Source organism: Hyla sarda, unplaced genomic scaffold (assembly GCF_029499605.1).
Source record: "Hyla sarda isolate aHylSar1 unplaced genomic scaffold, aHylSar1.hap1 scaffold_236, whole genome shotgun sequence".
NCBI lineage: Eukaryota > Metazoa > Chordata > Amphibia > Anura > Hylidae > Hyla > Hyla sarda.
The window spans coordinates 377,501-390,332 of NW_026609043.1; positions in this window are offsets into that span (position 1 = coordinate 377,501).

Sequence of the window (12,832 nt, forward strand, 5' to 3'; positions counted from 1 at the left end):
CTGTCACCCCGACAACACCCCTAACATTATCACCCCGGCAACACCACAAAATCTGTCACCCCGACAACACCCCAAAATCTGTCACCCCGACAACACCCCTAACATTATCACCCCGGCAACACCCCAAAATCTGTCACCCCGACAACACCCCAAAATCTGTCACCCCGACAACACCCCAAAATCTGTCACCCCGACAACACCCCAAAATCTGTCACCCCGACAACACCCCTAACATTATCACCCCGGCAACACCCCAAAATCTGTCACCCCGACAACACCCCAAAATCTGTCACCCCGACAACACCCCAAAATCTGTCACCCCGACAACACCCCTAACATTATCACCCCGGCAACACCCCAAAATCTGTCATCCCGACAACACCCCTAACATTATCACCCCGGCAACACCACAAAATCTGTCACCCCGACAACACCCCTAACATTATCACCCCGGCAACACCCCAAAATCTGTCACCCCGACAACACCCCTAACATTATCACCCCGGCAACACCCCAAAATCTGTCACCCCGACAACACCCCTAACATTATCACCCCGGCAACACCCCAAAATCTGTCACCCCGACAACACCCCTAACATTATCACCCCGGCAACACCCCAAAATCTGTCACCCCGACAACACCCCAAAATCTGTCACCCTGACAACACCCCAAAATCTGTCACCCCGACAACACCCGTAACATTATCACCCCGGCAACACCCCAAAATCTGTCACCCCGACAACACCCCAAAATCTGTCACCCCGACAACACCCCAAAATCTGTCACCCCGACAACACCCCTAACATTATCACCCCGGCAACACCCCAAAATCTGTCACCCCGACAACACCCGTAACATTATCACCCCGGCAACACCCCAAAATCTGTCACCCCGACAACACCCCTAACATTATCACCCCGGCAACACCCCAAAATCTGTCACCCCGACAACACCCCAAAATCTGTCACCCCGACAACACCCCAAAATCTGTCACCCCGACAACACCCCTAACATTATCACCCCGGCAACACCCCAAAATCTGTCATCCCGACAACACCCCTAACATTATCACCCCGGCAACACCACAAAATCTGTCACCCCGACAACACCCCAAAATCTGTCACCCCGACAACACCCCAAAATCTGTCACCCCGACAACACCCCTAACATTATCACCCCGGCAACACCCCAAAATCTGTCACCCCGACAACACCCCTAACATTATCACCCCGGCAACACCCCAAAATCTGTCACCCCGACAACACCCCAAAATCTGTCACCCCGACAACCCCTAACATTATCACCCCGGCAACACCCCAAAATCTGTCACCCCGACAACACCCCTAACATTATCACCCCGGCAACACCACAAAATCTGTCACCCCGACAACACCCCAAAATCTGTCACCCCGACAACACCCCAAAATCTGTCACCCCGACAACACCCCTAACATTATCACCCCGGCAACACCACAAAATCTGTCACCCCGACAACACCCCAAAATCTGTCACCCCGACAACACCCCAAAATCTGTCACCCCGACAACACCCCTAACATTATCACCCCGGCAACACCCCAAAATCTGTCACCCCGACAACACCCCTAACATTATCACCCCGGCAACACCCCAAAATCTGTCACCCCGACAACACCCCAAAATCTGTCACCCCGACAACCCCTAACATTATCACCCCGGCAACACCCCAAAATCTGTCACCCCGACAACACCCCTAACATTATCACCCCGGCAACACCACAAAATCTGTCACCCCGACAACACCCCAAAATCTGTCACCCCGGCAACACCCCAAAATCTGTCACCCCGACAACACCCCTAACATTATCACCCCGGCAACACCACAAAATCTGTCACCCCGACAACACCCCAAAATCTGTCACCCCGACAACACCCCAAAATCTGTCACCCCGACAACACCCCTAACATTATCACCCCGGCAACACCCCAAAATCTGTCACCCCGACAACACCCCTAACATTATCACCCCGGCAACACCACAAAATCTGTCACCCCGACAACACCCCTAACATTATCACCCCGGCAACACCACAAAATCTGTCACCCCGACAACACCCCAAAATCTGTCACCCCGACAACACCCCTAACATTATCACCCCGGCAACACCCCAAAATCTGTCACCCCGACAACACCCCAAAATCTGTCACCCCGACAACACCCCAAAATCTGTCACCCCGACAACACCCCAAAATCTGTCACCCCGACAACACCCCTAACATTATCACCCCGGCAACACCCCAAAATCTGTCACCCCGACAACACCCGTAACATTATCACCCCGGCAACACCCCAAAATCTGTCACCCCGACAACACCCCTAACATTATCACCCCGGCAACACCCCAAAATCTGTCACCCCGACAACACCCCAAAATCTGTCACCCCGACAACACCCCAAAATCTGTCACCCCGACAACACCCCTAACATTATCACCCCGGCAACACCCCAAAATCTGTCATCCCGACAACACCCCTAACATTATCACCCCGGCAACACCACAAAATCTGTCACCCCGACAACACCCCAAAATCTGTCACCCCGACAACACCCCTAACATTATCACCCCAGCAAAACACCCCAAAATCTGTCACCCCGACAACACCCCTAACATTATCACCCCGGCAACACCCCAAAATCTGTCACCCCGACAACACCCCAAAATCTGTCACCCCGACAACCCCTAACATTATCACCCCGGCAACACCCCAAAATCTGTCACCCCGACAACACCCCTAACATTATCACCCCGGCAACACCCCAAAATCTGTCACCCCGACAACACCCCATAATCTGTCACCCCGGCAACACCCCATAATCTGTCACACCAACATCACCCCAAAATCTGTCACCCCGGCAACACCCCAAAATCTGTCACCCCGGCAACACACCAAAATCTGTCACTCCGGCAACACACCAAAATCTGTTACATCAGCAACACCCCAAAATCTGTCACCCCGGCAACACCCCAAAATCTGTCACCCCGGCAACACACCAAAATCTGTCACCCCGACAGCACCCCAAAATCTGTCACCCCGGCTACACCCCAAAATCTTTCACCCCGGCAACACCCCAAAATCTGTTACATCAGCAACACCCCAAAATCTGTTAAATCAGCAACACCCCAAAATCTGTCACCCCGGCAACACCCCAAAATCTGTCACACCGACAGCACCCCAAAATCTGTCACCCCGACTACACCCCAAAATCTTTCACCCCGGCAACACACCAAAATCTGTTACATCAGCAACACCCCAAAATCTGTTACATCAGCAACACCCCAAAATCTGTCACCCCGGCTACACCCCAAAATCTGTCACCCCGGCAACACCCCAAAATCTGTCACCCCGGCAGCACCCCAAAATCTGTTACATCAGCAACACCCCAAAATCTGTCACCCCGGCAGCACCCCAAAATCTGTTACATCAGCAACACCCCAAAATCTGTTACATAAGCAACACCCCAAAATCAGTCATCCAGACAACACGCCAAAATCTGTCACCCCGGCAACACCCCAAAATCTGTCACCCCGGCAACACCCCAAAATCTGTCACCCCGACAACACCCCTAACATTATCACCCCGGCAACACCCCAAAATCTGTCACCCCGACAACACCCCTAACATTATCACCCCGGCAACACCCCAAAATCTGTCACCCCGACAACACCCCTAACATTATCACCCCGGCAACACCCCAAAATCTGTCACCCCGACAACACCCCTAACATTATCACCCCGGCAACACCCCAAAATCTGTCACCCCGACAACACCCCTAACATTATCACCCCGGCAACACCCCAAAATCTGTCACCCCGACAACACCCCAAAATCTGTCACCCCGACAACACCCCAAAATCTGTCACCCCGACAACACCCGTAACATTATCACCCCGGCAACACCCCAAAATCTGTCACCCCGACAACACCCGTAACATTATCACCCCGGCAACACCCCAAAATCTGTCACCCCGACAACACCCCTAACATTATCACCCCGGCAACACCCCAAAATCTGTCACCCCGACAACACCCGTAACATTATCACCCCGGCAACACCCCAAAATCTGTCACCCCGACAACACCCCAAAATCTGTCACCCCGACAACACCCCAAAATCTGTCACCCCGACAACACCCCAAAATCTGTCACCCCGACAACACCCCTAACATTATCACCCCGGCAACACCCCAAAATCTGTCATCCCGACAACACCCCTAACATTATCACCCCGGCAACACCACAAAATCTGTCACCCCGACAACACCCCAAAATCTGTCACCCCGACAACACCCCTAACATTATCACCCCGGCAACACCCCAAAATCTGTCACCCCGACAACACCCCAAAATCTGTCACCCCGACAACACCCCTAACATTAACACCCCAAATCTGTCACCCCGACAACACCCCTAACATTATCACCCCGGCAACACCCCAAAATCTGTCACCCCGACAACACCCCAAAATCTGTCACCCCGACAACCCCTAACATTATCACCCCGGCAACACCCCAAAATCTGTCACCCCGACAACACCCCTAACATTATCACCCCGGCAACACCCCAAAATCTGTCACCCCGACAACACCCCAAAATCTGTCACCCCGGCAACACCCCCAAAATCTGTTACATCAGCAACACCCCAAAATCTGTTACATAAGCAACACCCCAAAATCTGTCATCCCGACAACACCCCCAAAATCTGTCACCCCGGCAACACCCCAAAATCTGTCACCCCGGCAACACCCCAAAATCTGTCACCCCGGCAACACCCCATAATCTGTCACACCGACAGCACGCCAAAATCTGTCACCCCGGCAACACCCCCAAAATCTGTTACATCAGCAACACCCCAAAATCAGTCATCCAGACAACACACCAAAATCTGTCACCCCGGCAACACCCCAAAATCTGTCACCCCGGCAACACCCCAAAATCTGTCACCCCGGCAACACCCCATAATCTGTCACCCCGGCAACACCCCATAATCTGTCACACCAACATCACCCCAAAATCTGTCACCCCGGCAACACCCCAAAATCTGTCACCCCGGCAACACACCAAAATCTGTCACCCCGGCAACACACCAAAATCTGTTACATCAGCAACACCCCAAAATCTGTCACCCCGGCAACACCCCAAAATCTGTCACCCCGGCAACACACCAAAATCTGTCACCCCGACAGCACCCCAAAATCTGTCACCCCGGCTACACCCCAAAATCTTTCACCCCGGCAACACCCCAAAATCTGTTACATCAGCAACACCCCAAAATCTGTTAAATCAGCAACACCCCAAAATCTGTCACCCCGGCAACACCCCAAAATCTGTCACACCGACAGCACCCCAAAATCTGTCACCCCGGCTACACCCCAAAATCTTTCACCCCGGCAACACACCAAAATCTGTTACATCAGCAACACCCCAAAATCTGTTACATCAGCAACACCCCAAAATCTGTCACCCCGGCTACACCCCAAAATCTGTCACCCCGGCAACACCCCAAAATCTGTCACCCCGGCAGCACCCCAAAATCTGTTACATCAGCAACACCCCAAAATCTGTCACCCCGGCAGCACCCCAAAATCTGTTACATCAGCAACACCCCAAAATCTGTTACATAAGCAACACCCCAAAATCAGTCATCCAGACAACACGCCAAAATCTGTCACCCCGGCAACACCCCAAAATCTGTCACCCCGGCAACACCCCAAAATCTGTCACCCCGGCAACACCCCATAATCTGTCACCCCGGCAACACCCCATAATCTGTCACACCGACATCACCCCAAAATCTGTCACCCCGGCAACACCCCAAAATCTGTCACCCCGGCAACACACCTAAATCTGTCACCCCGGCAACACACCAAAATCTGTTACATCAGCAACACCTCAAAATCTGTTACATCAGCAACACCCCAAAATCTGTCACCCCGGCAACACCCCAAAATCTGTCACCCCGGCAACACACCAAAATCTGTCACCCCGACAGCACCCCAAAATCTGTCACCCCGGCAACACACCAAAATCTGTTACATCAGCAACACCCCAAAATCTGTTACATCAGCAACACCCCAAAATCTGTTAAATCAGCAACACCCCAAAATCTGTCACCCCGGCAACACCCCAAAATCTGTCACACCGACAGCACCCCAAAATCTGTCACCCCGACAACACCCCAAAATCTGTCACCCCGACAACACCCCTAACATTATCACCCCGGCAACACCCCAAAATCTGTCACCCCGACAACACCCGTAACATTATCACCCCGGCAACACCCCAAAATCTGTCACCCCGACAACACCCCTAACATTATCACCCCGGCAACACCCCAAAATCTGTCACCCCGACAACACCCCAAAATCTGTCACCCCGACAACACCCCAAAATCTGTCACCCCGACAACACCCCTAACATTATCACCCCGGCAACACCCCAAAATCTGTCATCCCGACAACACCCCTAACATTATCACCCCGGCAACACCACAAAATCTGTCACCCCGACAACACCCCAAAATCTGTCACCCCGACAACACCCCTAACATTATCACCCCGGCAACACCCCAAAATCTGTCACCCCGACAACACCCCAAAATCTGTCACCCCGACAACACCCCTAACATTATCACCCCAGCAAAACACCCCAAAATCTGTCACCCCGACAACACCCCTAACATTATCACCCCGGCAACACCCCAAAATCTGTCACCCCGACAACACCCCAAAATCTGTCACCCCGACAACCCCTAACATTATCACCCCGGCAACACCCCAAAATCTGTCACCCCGACAACACCCCTAACATTATCACCCCGGCAACACCCCAAAATCTGTCACCCCGACAACACCCCAAAATCTGTCACCCCGGCAACACCCCCAAAATCTGTTACATCAGCAACACCCCAAAATCTGTTACATAAGCAACACCCCAAAATCTGTCATCCCGACAACACCCCCAAAATCTGTCACCCCGGCAACACCCCAAAATCTGTCACCCCGGCAACACCCCAAAATCTGTCACCCCGGCAACACCCCATAATCTGTCACACCGACAGCACGCCAAAATCTGTCACCCCGGCAACACCCCCAAAATCTGTTACATCAGCAACACCCCAAAATCAGTCATCCAGACAACACGCCAAAATCTGTCACCCCGGCAACACCCCAAAATCTGTCACCCCGGCAACACCCCAAAATCTGTCACCCCGGCAACACCCCATAATCTGTCACCCCGGCAACACCCCATAATCTGTCACACCAACCACACCCCAAAATCTGTCACCCCGGCAACACCCCAAAATCTGTCACCCCGGCAACACACCAAAATCTGTCACCCCGGCAACACACCAAAATCTGTTACATCAGCAACACCCCAAAATCTGTCACCCCGGCAACACCCCAAAATCTGTCACCCCGGCAACACACCAAAATCTGTCACCCCGACAGCACCCCAAAATCTGTCACCCCGGCTACACCCCAAAATCTTTCACCCCGGCAACACCCCAAAATCTGTTACATCAGCAACACCCCAAAATCTGTTAAATCAGCAACACCCCAAAATCTGTCACCCCGGCAACACCCCAAAATCTGTCACACCAAAAGCACCCCAAAATCTGTCACCCCGGCTACACCCCAAAATCTTTCACCCCGGCAACACACCAAAATCTGTTACATCAGCAAAACCCCAAAATCTGTTACATCAGCAACACCCCAAAATCTGTCACCCCGGCTACACCCCAAAATCTGTCACCCCGGCAACACCCCAAAATCTGTCACCCCGGCAGCACCCCAAAATCTGTTACATCAGCAACACCCCAAAATCTGTCACCCCGGCAGCACCCCAAAATCTGTTACATCAGCAACACCCCAAAATCTGTTACATAAGCAACACCCCAAAATCAGTCATCCAGACAACACGCCAAAATCTGTCACCCCGGCAACACCCCAAAATCTGTCACCCCGGCAACACCCCAAAATCTGTCACCCCGACAACACCCCTAACATTATCACCCCGGCAACACCCCAAAATCTGTCACCCCGACAACACCCCTAACATTATCACCCCGGCAACACCCCAAAATCTGTCACCCCGACAACACCCCTAACATTATCACCCCGGCAACACCCCAAAATCTGTCACCCCGACAACACCCCTAACATTATCACCCCGGCAACACCCCAAAATCTGTCACCCCGACAACACCCCAAAATCTGTCACCCCGACAACACCCCAAAATCTGTCACCCCGACAACACCCGTAACATTATCACCCCGGCAACACCCCAAAATCTGTCACCCCGACAACACCCCAAAATCTGTCACCCCGACAACACCCCAAAATCTGTCACCCCGACAACACCCCTAACATTATCACCCCGGCAACACCCCAAAATCTGTCACCCCGACAACACCCGTAACATTATCACCCCGGCAACACCCCAAAATCTGTCACCCCGACAACACCCCTAACATTATCACCCCGGCAACACCCCAAAATCTGTCACCCCGACAACACCCCAAAATCTGTCACCCCGACAACACCCCAAAATCTGTCACCCCGACAACACCCCTAACATTATCACCCCGGCAACACCCCAAAATCTGTCATCCCGACAACACCCCTAACATTATCACCCCGGCAACACCACAAAATCTGTCACCCCGACAACACCCCAAAATCTGTCACCCCGACAACACCCCTAACATTATCACCCAGCAACACCCCAAAATCTGTCACCCCGACAACACCCCAAAATCTGTCACCCCGACAACACCCCTAACATTATCACCTCGGCAACACCCCAAATCTGTCACCCCGACAACACCCCTAACATTATCACCCCGGCAACACCCCAAAATCTGTCACCCCGACAACACCCCAAAATCTGTCACCCCGACAACCCCTAACATTATCACCCCGGCAACACCCCAAAATCTGTCACCCCGACAACACCCCTAACATTATCACCCTGGCAACACCCCAAAATCTGTCACCCCGACAACACCCCAAAATCTGTCACCCCGGCAACACCCCCAAAATCTGTTACATCAGCAACACCCCAAAATCTGTTACATAAGCAACACCCCAAAATCTGTCATCCCGACAACACCCCCAAAATCTGTCACCCCGGCAACACCCCAAAATCTGTCACCCCGGCAACACCCCAAAATCTGTCACCCCGGCAACACCCCATAATCTGTCACACCGACAGCACGCCAAAATCTGTCACCCCGGCAACACCCCCAAAATCTGTTACATCAGCAACACCCCAAAATCAGTCATCCAGACAACACACCAAAATCTGTCACCCCGGCAACACCCCAAAATCTGTCACCCCGGCAACACCCCAAAATCTGTCACCCCGGCAACACCCCATAATCTGTCACCCCGGCAACACCCCATAATCTGTCACACCAACATCACCCCAAAATCTGTCACCCCGGCAACACCCCAAAATCTGTCACCCCGGCAACACACCAAAATCTGTCACCCCGGCAACACACCAAAATCTGTTACATCAGCAACACCCCAAAATCTGTCACCCCGGCAACACCCCAAAATCTGTCACCCCGGCAACACACCAAAATCTGTCACCCCGACAGCACCCCAAAATCTGTCACCCCGGCTACACCCCAAAATCTTTCACCCCGGCAACACCCCAAAATCTGTTACATCAGCAACACCCCAAAATCTGTTAAATCAGCAACACCCCAAAATCTGTCACCCCGGCAACACCCCAAAATCTGTCACACCGACAGCACCCCAAAATCTGTCACCCCGGCTACACCCCAAAATCTTTCACCCCGGCAACACACCAAAATCTGTTACATCAGCAACACCCCAAAATCTGTTACATCAGCAACACCCCAAAATCTGTCACCCCGGCTACACCCCAAAATCTGTCACCCCGGCAACACCCCAAAATCTGTCACCCCGGCAGCACCCCAAAATCTGTTACATCAGCAACACCCCAAAATCTGTCACCCCGGCAGCACCCCAAAATCTGTTACATCAGCAACACCCCAAAATCTGTTACATAAGCAACACCCCAAAATCAGTCATCCAGACAACACGCCAAAATCTGTCACCCCGGCAACACCCCAAAATCTGTCACCCCGGCAACACCCCAAAATCTGTCACCCCGGCAACACCCCATAATCTGTCACCCCGGCAACACCCCATAATCTGTCACACCGACATCACCCCAAAATCTGTCACCCCGGCAACACCCCAAAATCTGTCACCCCGGCAACACACCTAAATCTGTCACCCCGGCAACACACCAAAATCTGTTACATCAGCAACACCTCAAAATCTGTTACATCAGCAACACCCCAAAATCTGTCACCCCGGCAACACCCCAAAATCTGTCACCCCGGCAACACACCAAAATCTGTCACCCCGACAGCACCCCAAAATCTGTCACCCCGGCAACACACCAAAATCTGTTACATCAGCAACACCCCAAAATCTGTTACATCAGCAACACCCCAAAATCTGTTAAATCAGCAACACCCCAAAATCTGTCACCCCGGCAACACCCCAAAATCTGTCACACCGACAGCACCCCAAAATCTGTCACCCCGGCTACACCCCAAAATCTTTCACCCCGGCAACACCCCAAAATCTGTTACATCAGCAACACCCCAAAATCTGTCACCCCGGCTACACCCCAAAATCTGTCACCCCGGCAACACCCCAAAATCTGTCACCCCGGCAGCACCCCAAAATCTGTTACATCAGCAACACCCCAAAATCTGTCACCCCGGCAGCACCCCAAAATCTGTTACATCAGCAACACCCCAAAATCTGTTACATCAGCAACACCCCTAAATCTGTCACCCCTGGCAACACCCCAAAATCTGTCACCCTGGCAACACCCCCAAAACTATCACCCCGGCAACACCCCCAAAAACTATCACCCCGACAACACACCAAAATCTGTCACCCTGGGAACACCCCCAAAATTATCACCCCGGCAACACCCCCAAAACTATCACCCCGGCAACACCCCAAAATCTGTTACATCAGCAACACCCCAAAATCTGTTACATCAGCAATACCCCAAAATCTGTCACCCCGACAACATCCCAATGTCTGTCACACTGGCAACACACCAAAATCTGTCACCTAGGCAACACCCCCTAAACTATCACCCCGGCAACACCCCCAAATCTGTCACCTAGGCAACAACCCAAAATCTGTCACCCGGGCAACACCCCCAAAACTATCACCCCTGCAACACCCCAAAATCTGTCACCTAAGCAACACCCTTAATTCTGTCAACCCGGTGACACCCCAAAATCTGTCACCCCAACAACACCACCAAAACAGACACTTTACGGGGTATCATAGTTCATAAGGTTGAAAAAAGAGTCCATCTAGTTCAACCTATATCCCTAATGAGTCCCTACTGATCCAGAGGAGGCAAAAATCCCTCACACTAGAGGTAAAAATTCCTTCCTGACTCCAAATATCAGAATAAATCCCTGGATCAGCGTTCTGTCCCTATAAATGTATTATACATAACCAGAATGTTATTATTCTCCAAAATACATCCAGACAGAGTTCACCATGACACCTCCTCCGGGAGAGAATCCCACAGTCTCACTGCTCTTACAGTAAAGAACCCCACAGTCTCACTGCTCTTACAGTAAAGAACCCCGTCTGTGCTGGTGTAGAAACCTTCTCTCCTCTAGACGTAGAGAATGCCCCCTTGTTATATATACAGTCCTGATATATTATATATCTTATTAGGTCACCTCCTTGTTATATGTACAGTCCTGGGTATAAATAGATCATGGAGAGATCTCTGTACTGTCCTGATATATTATATATATTATTAGGTCACCTCCTTGTTATATATACAGTCCTGGGTATAAATAGATCATGGAGAGATCTCTGTACTGTCCTGATATATTATATATTTTATTAGGTCACCTCCTTGTTATATATACAGTCCTGGGTATAAATAGATCATGGAGAGATCTCTGTACTGTCCTGATATATTATATATATTATTAGGTCACCTCCTTGTTATATATACAGTCCTGGGTATAAATAGATCATGGAGAGATCTCTGTACTGCCCCCTGATATATTATATATCTTATTAGGTCACCTCCTTGTTATATATACAATCCTGGGTATAAATAGATCATGGAGAGATCTCTGTACTGTCCTGATATAATATATATATATATATATATATATATATATATATATATATTATTAGGTCACCTCCTTGTTATATATACAGTCCTGGGTATAAATAGATCATAGAGAGATCTCTGTACTGTCCTGATATATTATATATATTATTAGGTCACCTCCTTGTTATATATACAGTCCTGGGTATAAATAGATCATGGAGAGATCTCTGTACTGTCCTGATATATTATATATTATTACGTCACCTCCTTGTTATATATACAGTCCTGGGTATAAATAGATCATGGAGAGATCTCTGTACTGTCCTGTTATATATATATATTATTAGGTCCCCTTCTTGTTATATACAGTCCTGGGTATAAATAGATCATGGAGAGATCTCTGTACTGTCCTGATATATTATATATATATTATTAGGTCCCCTCCTTGTTATATACAGTCCTAGGTATAAATAGATCATGGAGAAATCTCTGTACTGTCCTGATATATTATTACGTCACCTCCTTGTTATATATACAGTCCTGGGTATAAATAGATCATGGAGAGATCTCTGTACTGTCCTGATATAATATATATATATATATATATATATATATATATATATATATTATTAGGT